The following is a 14719-nucleotide window of genomic DNA, read 5'->3' on the forward strand; positions in this document are numbered from 1 at the left end:
TACACGATTCCTAAAAAAAAATATCTCTTCTTCGATGCCAAACCTGTCGACTCTAAGCCACCCTGAAAACTCATCATAAAACACCTTTAGGATAAGGGTACATCTCCTGGAGTTAATTCAAAAAAGAGATACGTAAATATTTGAATCACAAGAAAGATTATATCAGTAAAATTCTTAGCAAACCTGCAGCAAACTGATATGGATATATCAAACTGATTAAGCTAACTATAATGGTGACAATAAAACTAAATATGCAATAATCAAAGCTGACTCTTAGCCTTCATTGTTATCTAATATAACGAGATAAAAACCAGCTTTTTCTTCCTAAGTATCCGAGTTTGGCACTTGTGTTAGTGAAATTCGTTTTGCTGAAATGAATTTTATGTGAGAAAACGACTCTCTGTTCTTTTGTTCACTAAATTGAAAGAGACATTGAATAGATATAAGAAGATGTGGTATGAGTGCCAATGAGACAACTCTCCATCCAAGTCAAAATTTATAAAAGTAAACCATTATAGGTCACAGTACGGTCTTCAACACGGAGCCTTGGCTCACACCGAACAGTAAGCTATAAAGGGCCCCAAAAATTACTAGTGTAAAACCATTCAAACGGGAAAACCAACGGTCTAATCTATATAAATATCTACATAACAATTTTTCATATCAAAAACGTTAATAATTCTTTCAAATACAATATCGATCTGTCCGTTAGGTCTTTAACAATTCACATATTATGTGCACAACTTTTGGTAGCATGCCTGACAATGATTATTCCAGAATTCAAAATCAAATCATATTGTACGTGTAATACCACCAATTCAAAACCCCTATCTAATCACCCAAAGTATTCCATTTTCACAGCTCTCTTGATATTTAACCTTAATTTAAATTATGAGAACTATATATATATATCCTGAATCGTACATCTATCATCCTTCCATGACAGATCATGGCGTTCCGAAAATTGAACCCTAGTTTTCTGAAGCTTTCAGAAAGAAACTATTTAGCAATCTGCTTTAAAAAATGTAAGGCAAATTCATTGACAAGTAAACTTAGGCTCAAAATGGTCCAAATATATTTCTCATTCAGCAAAAGTTACATTTTTGTAATTTTTTCTAGTTTTAGTAAACAACAAAATACAAAGTTTTGTCAGAAAAGGGCTACTTATACATATTGATTGGTGGAGACACAGAACAGAAAAGGGTACTTAAATTTTAGTCATTTGGTCTTTTTGGGTAGTTACCTCATTGGTCATCATAGTATTACCATACCTCCTTATTTTTTAATCAAAAAGGATAAAGACCCTTTATATACATAAGCGGGGTTTGTTTTTGTTTTTGTTTTTTTTTTTTGGGGGGGGGGGGGGGAGGGGAGGGGTAGATGTCACAAGTTTAAGCCAACTTTGACTCAAAACATCAAATACACGAATAACGAGGTAAGTGTATTGAAATACATTAAAATTATACTATTAGTATATTCTATTATGGTGGACAACTTTAGTTTCGACAGTAATTGTCAAGATATTACCGGAATATTCTTTTTCTTCTTTTCAATTACATTAAATATCAAGAATCGCTGACATGACAGAATGAAAGTCATCAAGCTAACACGACCACTCGCCATCTCTAGCTCTTAATATAAAAGTATTGATAATATTCCGAAACAAAACCTAACCAATTTAGCCCTCCACGCATATAAAGTAATATTTCGAGACACCGTATGCATATTTATGCATATAAGTACGATAGAAAAGCCTTGTATTAATATTGCCTATACATATCTCCTATTTCCATATCTCATCAAAGAGGATTAGGGTACTGGAATTGTTTACATAACGGACAAATTCTTCTTGTGTTACAATCGATTTCAATTTCTGATAGCTGTAACAAATGGTCGAATAATGTTTTGCGGTGCAGATTGCTGTCGTACCAAAACTAAGTTGCATTAAAAAGTATGAATATTGATGGAAAATGTTGGTTTCTACGTCCTTCGAACAAAACTTACACAAGAAAAACAAACACAGCGAACTGAAACATCTACAACATTTAGCGATAGCAATGTGAGTGGTTAAATCTGATGTTTAAATAACCATTGCGGTTTGATCAAGAAAGTATGAAATTACACGATAATGGTTTTATAGCTTCGAGTTTTTAAGTGAAGTGATCCAGTTAACGTCATTACGACGTAATACTTTTAACCAGGATATCAATGAATTATAGTTTTTTTAAACTTTTGTACTGGAATATAAATAAAGGTTACAGGTTTTTTTTGTCAGTGCTCTTCAGCTTTGTACTTGAATTTGCTTTTCGACTGTTTTGATTCGATCGTAACTGATGAGTCTTATGTAGACAAAACGCGCGTTTGGCGAACCAAATACATGTGATAAGCCTGGTTTCTTCGATGAGTTTATATATGTTTTTTTTATCAAGTAAGTGGGGTCGATCCCAAACATACTCAATTCATACCCCTTTTTTTTTAAATACATGCTATTATAGTAATATTATCATGTCAAGTCTAACAAAAGATTCTTTCTTTGGTAGAAGAAGGGCTTGTAAGAACATTATGTTGAACACGGTATCTTTATATTCTGAAAGGAACTACGTACTTTAGGTGGAAATTTGAAGCAAACAGAACAGATAGCAGAAATTATCCACCTAAAATAACATGTTTCACTGAAATTATTACAATCAGGCGTTAAAAGATTTGAAGTCTAGCGTTGTTCGTTTTATATCAATTCCCTTTTCACAACTATGTCCTGTTATATTTGGAGCGTTTTCCAATTGATTTAAATCGTTTATTTGTTCAAAACTGTCTTTGCTCTTTGATGTTTTGTTCTTTTGTGTTTTATTTATTTTTTACAGTAATTAAGTTTACATTTACAATCAAAAATGCACTTTTAATAGTTTTATATTAAATTTTAAAGTGGTCTACAAAAGACTGTCTGCATTTTGCGCTGATGACAGAAATGTGAGACTTCTAAGTTAGTTAAAAACATGCATTGTTATAACTAATGGGTGTCGCAGATTGTATAAAACAGTTAAGGATATCAAATGTAAAATAATTTGCAGCCATTCTTCAACTAGAAGTGGTTGATTATTGAACCTGTCAACAGTTTATGATTTTAAACAAGATGGAATACTTAGTCTAGATTGAGACAAAGATATCAATAGAAATATTGATTGCAGGATAATGGTAGCACCTCAAAGCATATTATAAGCGCGATTTTTGTGTGCCAGTAATTGCGGCAGCTGAGGTTCTCATGAATTGATATTGCTGAGGACGGAAAAGGGTGGTACAAAACAGATATTGTTAGCGCAAGAGAAAATTTGGTACATGTACGAAAACAATTTTACAAAAGCAAATACGGGGTAAATCACGGACTTCAAATATTAAGATACACTCAACGAAAAGCACATATAGAGATTATCAAATGGTTTCAAATTATTAAAGTACTATATGCATGCCACAAAACTTGACCGACATCAGTATCAGTGTAATATCACGAAAGGTACCAATAAAATCATTGATCCTTTAGGTATGGACAGTTAAAGAGATAAAGATCAGTAGTCCCAAAGAATGACAGGTTTGTTACCAATTTTTTTTTCAATTTTCACTCTTAAATCAGTTAAACTTTTAATTTGCTATACATGCTATAATATCAGTACATGTAACGCCATTAACGGAATAAAAAGTACAAATATAAAAAGAAACAAAAAGTAAACAGACAAAAAAACAAACAAACAACAAATAAACACTATGACAAAATCTAATATTTCGAACAACTAATTCTTTATGGCTATTAGATTTTGGCTTATAATTTCCCAAATGAAAAATGTGTTATCATTCTCGATTGTTTGTTAAGATATATTCATTTGTCATTTGTTACTTTATATGATGGTATTCCTGTTAAAAATTGGATATTTAACATGTTAATTTATCGATTTGTGGTCCGATAAATATTGCCGGGAAGAATATAACTAAATATACCTGGTGGCGTGAAAAACTAAAGACTGTCGTAAAACAGACAAGAGAAAATGACAATAATTGGAAGAAAAGAGTCAAACGTAGGCTTTCATTGAAAAAGAAACATGTTCTATAGGCGTGATATATATATTAATTTAGCTAAAATGGTTCTGACGATTTTAAATATTTACTGGCCTTTCACAAATACTACCCATTTCAATTAAATTTATATATAAGACGCCATGAAACCTGTTAGAGGTGTTGTTTCAGATACTTGTGCTTTCATCAGAGGCAGTGTCCAAGCAACAGCTGTAGCTACCTTAGCTAGCTTCCTGTAGTAGTTAGCACAGTTTGATCCTTCTTTCTTAATTATGGGCCATTTATTTATTTCCTTGTTTTTTATATGCAGTGGCTATTCTTCTGGCTAGCCGGGAAAATATCTAAAAATGTCTATTCTTCCGGCCATCCAGAAGAATAGTTTTTCTCTGCTATAATGCTATTTTCCCGGCCGTACATAACAATGAATAATGAATATATTTTGGTTAAGTGGTTTTAGTGGTACCCATTGTAGAATGTAGTCTTTCTTTTCTTGCTTCTAGGGGATTTGGGGCCAAACATGCCTCTCCTCTTTCTTTTTATGTTCTACCTATGAATTTCCTGCAAGGTTAGGAGTCGAACCAGTGAGTTATGGCTTCAACGGAAATCTATAATTGCTAAAAAAAGATCATGAATTTATCATTTCCTTGAAGTTTGGTTCCAATGAAGTCGTCAAATGATTTTGCTCGATTTTTTTATTTAAAATGTAAGATGATTTTTAACACATAGAAAATAAGAGAAAAGGGTATGTACATGTAAACTGCCCCCAAAGTAAGATTGTTTTTATAATAGCAAAAATATAATATTGTTTTATTAAGAAAATAAATAAAACAGAATAATATAAAAAGGGGGTTTCAAAGTTACCCCAAACTTGGTATACTATTCCCAGTCCAGGCATATCAGTGCATGTTCATAGATCTCCGTTGTAGTAGAACTTACAAATCATGCAGCCAAGTACATTTTATTTAGTCGTTTTCCTGTGAATTGTGTTTATGCGTTTTCCCTCCATTGATACCTAAGGGTTATGGGATAAATCAACAATTTCAGTTTGATTTCGCGCTTTATTCCTCTCAGTTTAAATGCACATGCTTATGTTCTGGAGTCTGTCCTATAGAGGTTTGTTTTTAAATCAATCACATTCTCTCTAAGTTTCTTACGGACATCTTTAAATGTAAAACACGATCTTCAATTCTCAAACCGTCCATTGCAACGTGCGTATGCAATCCGGTACCTCATCCGGTACACTTTCCGCGTCTCATGACACTGCTGCTGATATTTGAGCATGCGCAAACGGATGGCCGGAAACATAGAGATTTTTACCTATTCTTCCTGCTAGACGGAACAAAAGACGCTCCGTTTTTAGCAATGTGGTTTAGTTTTCCGACATACAGCCTTGTTACTTAAAGGGGAGGGATTTTAACTGGTTTAACCCAATCACATTGAGCGCCAGCATCAAGCTATCTAGACCGTGCGGTGTTCGTTGATGTTTGTCTTTGTTCTTATGTCTGGTATTTTTTCGGGGACTCGGTTGGAAGTTAGTGGTTGGTGTAGTCTATTTCAGTGTTTTTAATTATCCTTGTTATCGTTTATATTTGTTGTAAATCGAAATACATGACTGTTCTTTGGATTTTATTTTATTTCCTATAGAATATGTCCCCGAGTGTCCTAGTTGGTCTATCTAAATATGCCAAAGAGCAATCTATGATGTCAAAACATATATCAGTAGCGAACAATTCAACCTGTCTAATACTGAAATACAGTGGTATTTGGAATATGATGAAAAACAATTGCATGTATTTATATACTAGTATTCCATCTCCTCTCGGAAAACGTTGATCGCACGTTTGACAAAGAAGTTTGTAATTTCAAACTTCCAAATTAAAATTTTCCTTTCGAGGCATTTTTAGTCGACGTGACATTTTATTCATTTTTAACTTAGATGTCCGAATCATACTTGGATGCTCCGAACGGATAAGCAGCTCCTGTTCCACTAGAAGAATAGTAGTTTTGCTCATAGCAAGTAAAACCCGATTATAAGTCACATTTGTTTATGTCATACACGCGGAAAGTATTGCCGGATTGTGACTATGACAACTGGAGCATAACCGTAGTCATCTGTGAAACAAATACTCCATAAAGTACGGTCAACCATTTTGGCATCAATTGAACTTTAGAAGAAGAGACTTCATCTCTACGTCCAATAAGCCTGGAATTTGTAGCTTACATGTAAAGAGCAGCCCTCTGTCAAGGTAATGATGATAAGAAACGCGAGCTTAGAAAAACCGTTTCAACTTTGAAATATATTCTCGATATGTAGGTTCTGCTGGAATGAACTAGAGTCTACATAAAAATGGATAGTTAACAAATTTAAAAGTTTATCGTCTCTTTAGTCGTAAAACATACTGATTAGGCTTTGTTTAGATCACTAACTATGATTTCAGTTTATAAATGTATGAAATAATCAGTTATAGTAATCAGAAACCCATTCGTCTTGAAAAAGATTATGGTGACTTATTTTTTTTAAAATTAGATTGAAATGTAAATACATTTAGACAATGTTTCCGGTATTTCTAAGGAAAGTCTATAGTAAATGAATTTAAGTGTCTATATCGACCTTAATCTTTAAACGCAGGGAAATACGCATGATTCAGGAAAAACTTAGGATATGATGACTATCAAATACATGAATAGCTAGAAGCATCAAATCCAAAACGTGACTTAAAATACCTAATTTGTCTACGTTTTAGTTAACTTCGCCTGAATAAATTGCAATGTTAATTTAATTATTTAAGGAATGACTGTTATATTTGTTCTGTCTATGAGGTAATAACATCAAAAATGTGGTGCACTATGAATAACCCGCGCAGGGTGTTATTTAAAAGTGTGCACCACATTTTTGAGGTTATTTCGAATAGACAGAAAAAAATATAACAGTCATTCCTTATAATTTAATTCTAAATTCCATTTTTAAGGAGTAAATCATGAAAAAACGTTGACGACGTCACGGTCACATGAAAAAATTATGTTTATGAGCTGATTGACAAAAAACTTTCAGCCAATCAGAGGACGTGTTACATCCGAAATTAAATTATTGATATGTATCTTATATAAACCCAAAATTCACAATTAAAATATTTTATCTAGACCATTTACGTGCCATGTACAAAATTTGTGGAAGGTATGCTCTGAACTGTCAGTCTATTGTCGCATTATACCGAATCCCTTCCCTTGTCACGTGTTCCTGGGATAATCTCCATCGGATAGTACTACACCCGGGACCAAATATTCTGCCATAGTGGAAGGTTTTAGTATTAAAATAAACGTAACAGAATCCCCAAACATTGTGAAAGTTACATTTCAACATGAATCTTTCTGAATTCGTTGTAATAGAGTGATAACGGAGCGTTAAGCAGAGTTAAATCAAATAAGGTTAAGAGAGGATTAACAAAAAATAATGACCTATATCGAAATTTTCAAGTAGCATATACAATCTCTTGTCAATAAAACGACTTAAAATAGTAACATAAACACATTATACCAATATCAATGTACTCGGTACCTGTTTTGGTTGAACCTTCATTAGGAACGTTTAGAGAAGTCAAGTGCTGAAACAATGTGAGAGGTTAGAACTTAGAAAGAAACGATATAGGAAAGCCATATTTGTCAAAAGTACATAACAGCATATAAAGTACAATCTGATTGGTCCATGAAGAAAAACCTTTAAATTAAGCAAAAACAATTCATTTTTATCAAATATTGAAAGTTTCATATAAAACTTGCATGAAACCATAAATGACAACAGCATACAAGGAACAATCTGATTGGTCCACGAAGAAAACCCTTCAAATAACGCAAAAACAATTCATTTTTATCCAATATTGAAAGTTTCATATAAAACTTGCATGAAACCATAAATGACTGTTATACATGTACATGTGGGAAGGCTTGTGCCAAAATCTGGTACCTTTGAAAATGCAAGCATGAAATCAGGATAAGAACAAACGTTATTCATTTGTTCTATAGTTGGTAAGCTTTTCTTCTTTTTTTCTTTTTTTTAATTGTCCAATAAGGCACTTTGAGTTTATAATTTCAAAGGAAATTAGTAGATATTGTATCTCAAAACATTTTAAGTCACTCTCGGAGACAAATGAAAGTTGCATAAGTTTTAGATTTGAAAATTTTCTTTAGCCGAAGGGTTTTTTAATGGAATAAATAAAATTAGTTGATGCCTCAGATTTACGCCTTTTAGTCGGAAATTCAATTTAATTGATAAAACTGATTAATTATTTGAGATATTGTCTGTATGAAACACATTATTTGCATATCGAACAATCGTGGGTGTTCATTTATTAGCCCACATAACCATACAGTGAACGCCCCCGCAATTGTAGCTTACCCATATACAAGAAATATTTATCTAACTATAGATTCTACATAGAAATAAAAGCAGATGTAGCCTTTGTTCCGGCCGCCTACACCTTTAAATTGATCTTTTATTCTATAAAAAAAAACTGAAGACAATTTTTGATTTTGATTTTTAATTTTAGTAACGCTTTATATTACAATATTTTACTTCGAGCTGTTAATAGTTCTTTTAAACCTAAAAGTGGTATCAATCGATACGTTTTTAAACAAATGACAGTTAAAAGATATAGATGCTGTTAAAAATGTGTCATATTCCACAGGAATGTTAGAATTTAATGTGGTAAATATTGGGTGTCAGGATTTGGGATAATAGCATATTAACAAAAGAAGTATCATCTTTGAGAAGAAAGTTACCTGTAAGCTTCCAGATATTATGCAGGATAGCCTTAACCCTTTATGATAAGAAGTATCTTCTAAGCTGTTTTCATTTGATTGTTACATAAAAAATGGCACCATGACATTCAAAAGACTTAATCTTCAAAACCGTTTCCTTTAAATCGTTTTACAACTTTAATAACATATTTACAATTTTGAAGCAAAAAAAAAGATAACCAATAAAAACGTAAAATAAAATACAAAACAAACAAACAAACAAATAAAGCAAAAACTTGGTATGGTTGTTGTTGCTCTTGTGTGTATAATAAAACATTCAGATTTGTCAAATTAACCAGCTATAATATTCTTGAGGTTATGTTGACCTTGAATTCATGTTTTTATTCGACAGACATTGGATGATAATTAGTACGCCAAAATCTGGTACCTTTGAAAATGCAAGCATGATATCATAAGAATAATGTTTGTTAGTTTGAATAAAAATTCATACAAACAAAAAACACTACACAGATAACGAGAGATCAAGCTACACGAACCGTACCAATATCCGGGGGGTAAGCACAGTTGCCTAAAAAACATAAACAGAGGCGGAATATACCAAGGGGACATTCAAAACTTATACGTCGAAGAGAAACAAATAACACTATGGCCAAAACCTGTTTCTACTTCATCAGTAAAACCCGTCGTTTCACTTATATTAAACTCAGAAATTTTGTTCAGAAATAATGCAGTGACTGTAAATAATTTACATCGAGTTGTAAGCATTGCATGTCCGTATCGCAAACGCAAATTAAAGTAGAAGATGAAACGTAGTTTTATTTCAAATATAAACCACTTAAATAAATGGTAGAAAAGGTAAGTTTAAAACTCATAAGAGAAAAAAAAATTATAAGAATCTTCACAATACCAAAATCTTTTTAGGGTTTGGCACTAAGAAAATGGAAAAAGATTTATTTTACCAAATGGCATACCTTTATGATGAACTGACGTTTGTCAAAAGAAGGACTTTGTTCCGAATGGAATTCTACGTTCCTAAACTGAAGTTACAAATGCTATGTCAGCAAGTACGATGTAAAGAGATTCTGTTTGGTTTTTTTTCTGACCATTTCCAGAATAGCTCTTGTCTTATATGCACAGATTTTGAAACAACCGTAATCCTTCCATTTATAGATTTATTCAATTTTAAAAACATGACATTTCGCATTTTGTTTTGTTTACATTACACTTTAGAAGCATATATATATGATATCATTTTTGGAAACACGCGATTAAAATCAAATAGAGTTATTTTGGGCCTAATATTAAAAACGTCTGCAATTAATAAAAAAAAAAATAATAATAACAAAATGATCGATGATTTAAATTATGGGAAATGTTCTTTTAGTACTAATCAAAATGAAAATTAAGAGATGCTATGATTTAAATTATGAAGAATGTTCTTTTAGTGCCTATTAACATGAAAATTAAGAGATGTTAACAACGATTGCAAAATATAATTAGTAGCCATATTTAAATATTCTAAAGTTGTACTCACTTTAAATTGTTTCGCTTATCACATACTCTATCTACTGACGATAAGTTTTTAAAATAGTTTAGAAATTCCAATTATTTTCCCATTATGAACGATGTAGCAAGCATGTTCTAAAGTTGTTTTAATCATTAACAGTCAGAAATTGGTTTTTGAACGTAGCATCAATATTTATAGGAATTGGGCTTCATTACGTACCAACGCCTAACACCAATGAGAAACGCTGGACCGTATACGTTAAATGGCGGTCGATGCTTCCCTATTAATAAATGCATTAAGTTTGTCCTTCTTGTCAATAGATGTTTTGATTTGATTTCAGTAATGGCTATTCATTATAAGAATCGAGTTTAAATCTCAAACCCATTTCTGCTATAGTATCATTACAGCAAAACTTGAAAAGAGAGCAAATAGAAAAAGTAGATAACTAAACAATTATACATTTTACCAGATTATAATTTGTCATTTTTGTCATTTGTTGTTGTTATTTATGATATTTGTTTTAGAATTATGTATTTATTTCCCTCTTCGATTTTTTACAAATTCGATGGCGTTAAAAGAGGATATTTAGTCACGAATGCAACATGAGTCGAAACTTTGAAATTGAAATTCCTTCCAAAACAGATTTGTTACATAGTCAAAAATAAACCCCCACATAGTTACGAAAAGATGAATCATATGGCGTGTATTATTTCGTCACAAGACCACGATGAACAATTATTAATTATATATACATGTGTATGCCCAAATTTGGCTTTTCTAACAGATTTTACATTTTGAATGTATGTTTTATGTTTTTTTATTTCATATTCATAAAAGATTGAAAGATTATAATTATATGTGATATATAATACCTATTTACACACTAAAGAGACTAAACACGACATTTTGATAAATATCAATCAAAGAGCCGGATATAAAAACTTTAATCTTTAAATGAAAGATCTTTCACATCTGTGCAATTGTCTTAATGGTCTTATTTGGTAATTGGTACAGATCTTTTCTACATGCACTGTCTTACTGGTCTTATTTGGTAATTGGTACAGATCTTTTCTAACTGCACTGTCTTATTGGTCTTATTTGGTAATTGGTACCGATATTTACCACGTCCAATTGTATGTGACATAACTATGATTATAAATGAAAGATATAAGAACGATTTTAAATAATTGAAATTGGACTATGTAATTTAACAGTATAATGTAGATTTAGAAAAAGTACGATCAAAATAGTGTAAAACTAATAATATCAACAAAAACAACTTATTCAGTCCGAACATGGAAATTACAAGCGGTTTTAGATTTTATACTGGGAAAAAAAAATGAACATAAATTGAAATTCGGGATACTTGACGTGACGGTTTTTTGTTTTTCAGCAGACGTAGAGTTTAGTAAGTTTTCTTGTTACATCTGATGCAACTCAGAAATGTTTTCTTTTCTTATTAAATTGAATAAGCATTCTTGAATTTATATATGAAAAATTCAATCTGATTACAGACATAAAAATAAGTTTTATTTAACTACAAGAGACAATTGCGTGATATTTGCTGTTTGAACGTCTGCTGCTTAAGTTGTTGAATGCTCAATCTAATTCGGCTCCCCACGTGACTTCCGGTTTCAGTAATATTCTTTTAATACAAATTAATTTAAGATCCTTTACAGTCAATTGCAAACGCTGATTCTTGTTTGGTTTTAAAGAAAACTGTTTAGGATAAAGGATAGTTTTGCAATAATAAGTTAAATGATGTATTCATATTAATATGTTATTAGTTGAATTCAAGTGGTTCGATTTGATCACTAAATGAGAACGCTTTGGTTGGTACATTGCTTACATAACATGACGATATCGAATTTGAAATCGATTTTTCGTTCTTCTTTTTCCATTGTACATTTACGAGGTGTGTAACATGTGCGTTATATATTATACTATTTCAGCTTTGTTTTTGAAGCTCGAGATTTCTTGAACCTATTATATACATGAACTTTGTGTACGTGCTGTTCATGTATTACTATTCTATTCTGATAGCATTATGGTCCTTTGTTGTCTTCTTCTTTGTTCTTTGTTCTTTTTTCTGGTTTAAGTATTGTTTGTTACAGTGGGTGAGATTTTTATTGACACCTTAGCATCTTCCCATTATAGATAAAGTAACAGTGCTATAGTGACAATTTTCCATCAATATGATGTTGTTAGGGGAAATAACTCTTTTTCATCGACAGCTTTTGTGTTGTCTTTTTTTTTATACCAAAGACAAAAATTTTTAAAACCATTAATCTATATTTTTGCTCCTTGATTGATCGACCATATCAATTCTTATTTTTTTTTTTGTATCTATTGCAGAGAGAACTGTTTACATTACGTTTTTTAAACTTCCATTTAACCCCGCTGTAAACGTTTCACTAATTAAAAGAAGACCCTAATACATTACGGAGAGGTCTACTTTACCAACATAGTCAATCAGTTTTAGATTCTTAAAAAAAGGATCAAGGTTTTTCAGAATGTCATAAGTCATAATAACTAAAATTTTATAATATTACTGAATTATTAGATTTTTTACGCTCTGTACCAACATTCCTCATTCTGATCTAAACATTCGTTCATATACTGTATGCTCTCAAAGTTTGTTGAGGAAACTTTTATTTGTTAAGAACCATACTGATTCCAATAACAGATGGGCAGAAGCGTAATAACTATAAAATAACTTAATTACATATAATTCTTTTAATGAGTGTATTTGTTTTAGTTGATTTTGATTTTTTTTTTTTGTATTTTAAATCAATATATAATAATCTTAAATACAAAAAAAATAAGATGTGGTATGATTGCCAATGAGACAACTTTCCACCAACAGACCAAAAAGGACATAGAATTTTGCAACTCTATGTCACCGTATGGCCTTCAACAATGATCAAAACGCACACTGCATAGCAAGTTTTAAAGACCCCGACAAGACAAATGTAAAACACTTCAAACGAGAAAACTAACGGCCTGATTTATGTACAAAACAATAAACGAAACAATTATGATATACATAAAAAAAACGACAACTGTTGAATTACAGGCTCCTGACTCCTGACAGGCACATACAGAATATTGGGAAGGAGAGTTAACAAATTTCCGGGCGCCCAACCCTCCCCTTACCTGGGACAGTGGTGAAACATCACAACATAAGAACAAACTATAAAAATCGGTTGAAAAAGGCTGGGCTCATCAGATCGACACAAAGCAAACAAACAAATACAAAAAAGAAGATTTAAGACACAAAGTACCGATCTGAGAGTACTCGCAGTTACTGAAAAAGATCGTTTAAAGCCAATAACAAATAAGGAACAAATCATGCATTCAAGACTTAAATATCAATCAGTACACACCCAGTTAGTGAAAAGACGTCATAATCAGTGAGAGAGAAAACATTATTCTGTGCAGTGCAATGCCAAAATATTAGTATCGACAGCGTGTAGGACCGTGAAAGTTTATAGCTGTATGGCAACAATATTTAATTATGTTTTAATTTTTTTATAACAAAATCAATGTTTGGACCGATAAAATACAATATGAAAAGATCTTATTACAGCTGAGTGTTAAATTGATAACCTTTTCGAATAAATTTGACTTGAAATTACAAAAACAAACATGTATAGAAATATAAAGATGTGAGATACTTTAAACATAATATGAAAAAAGCCGTCTGAAATAATGACCATGCGCATGACATAAAAAATAGAAAATGAAGAACAAGTAATCATTGCTGCATTCTGCAATTACATTTTCACCTGTTACCTTGACAGGGTATATGTACCCATATACCCTGTAAAAAAAATCAGAACTGTCATTAATATTGAAATCAGGACACTTCAGTATAATATCATTGTTATTCGAGCTTCACAAGAGATATGTGCTCATATTCCCTGTCAGTGCTCTATATTCCCTTCGCAAGACGGTCCAGGAGATATAAAACACTGACAGAGACTATGAGCCCATATCTCCTGTGAAGATACCGAATAACATGTACTAGTATCCTAAGGTTGTGTTACTTTTTTATGCTTAATTTCCCGAATAAATAACTGTAGACACCATTTAAAAAAAGCAACGAAATGGCTTATTTTCATTTAGAAAAAATAGAATTTTTAATTATAATTCAGTCGGTTTTCTACGTCTTGTGAGCTATGTACACGACGATCTTTTCTTGTGCGACAAGACCTGCTTACCTTTCAAAGCACCACTCTGTTGCTTTATTCTATCTTTTGTTTTTATTTAATATTTTCGAAACTAGTATGTGTCTTTTTCGGCCAATTTCAATAACTTGTGAAATGTTAATATCAAAAATGTGTTAAATGCATAAAATATACCTCGTTCCATTTCTGGCATTTAACTATTCAC

The 14719-nt window shown here is 31.7% G+C and overlaps 1 protein-coding gene across 1 annotated transcript in view; it reads right to left on the bottom strand.

Annotated features, from left to right (window-relative positions):
• The window catches only part of LOC127735306 (synaptic vesicular amine transporter-like), a 44852-nt gene extending 34384 nt beyond the window's left edge, over positions 1-10468 (bottom strand). Inside the window, exon 1 of the mRNA XM_052245446.1 lies at positions 10352-10468. The gene's annotated coding sequence lies outside the window, so the exon portion shown is untranslated. The remainder of the gene's footprint in view (positions 1-10351) is intronic.
• Positions 10469-14719: the final 4251 nt, after the last annotated feature.

The sequence above is a fragment of the Mytilus californianus genome, unplaced genomic scaffold, assembly GCF_021869535.1.
Source record: "Mytilus californianus isolate M0D057914Y unplaced genomic scaffold, xbMytCali1.0.p SCAF_3, whole genome shotgun sequence".
Taxonomy (NCBI): Eukaryota; Metazoa; Mollusca; class Bivalvia; order Mytilida; family Mytilidae; genus Mytilus; species Mytilus californianus.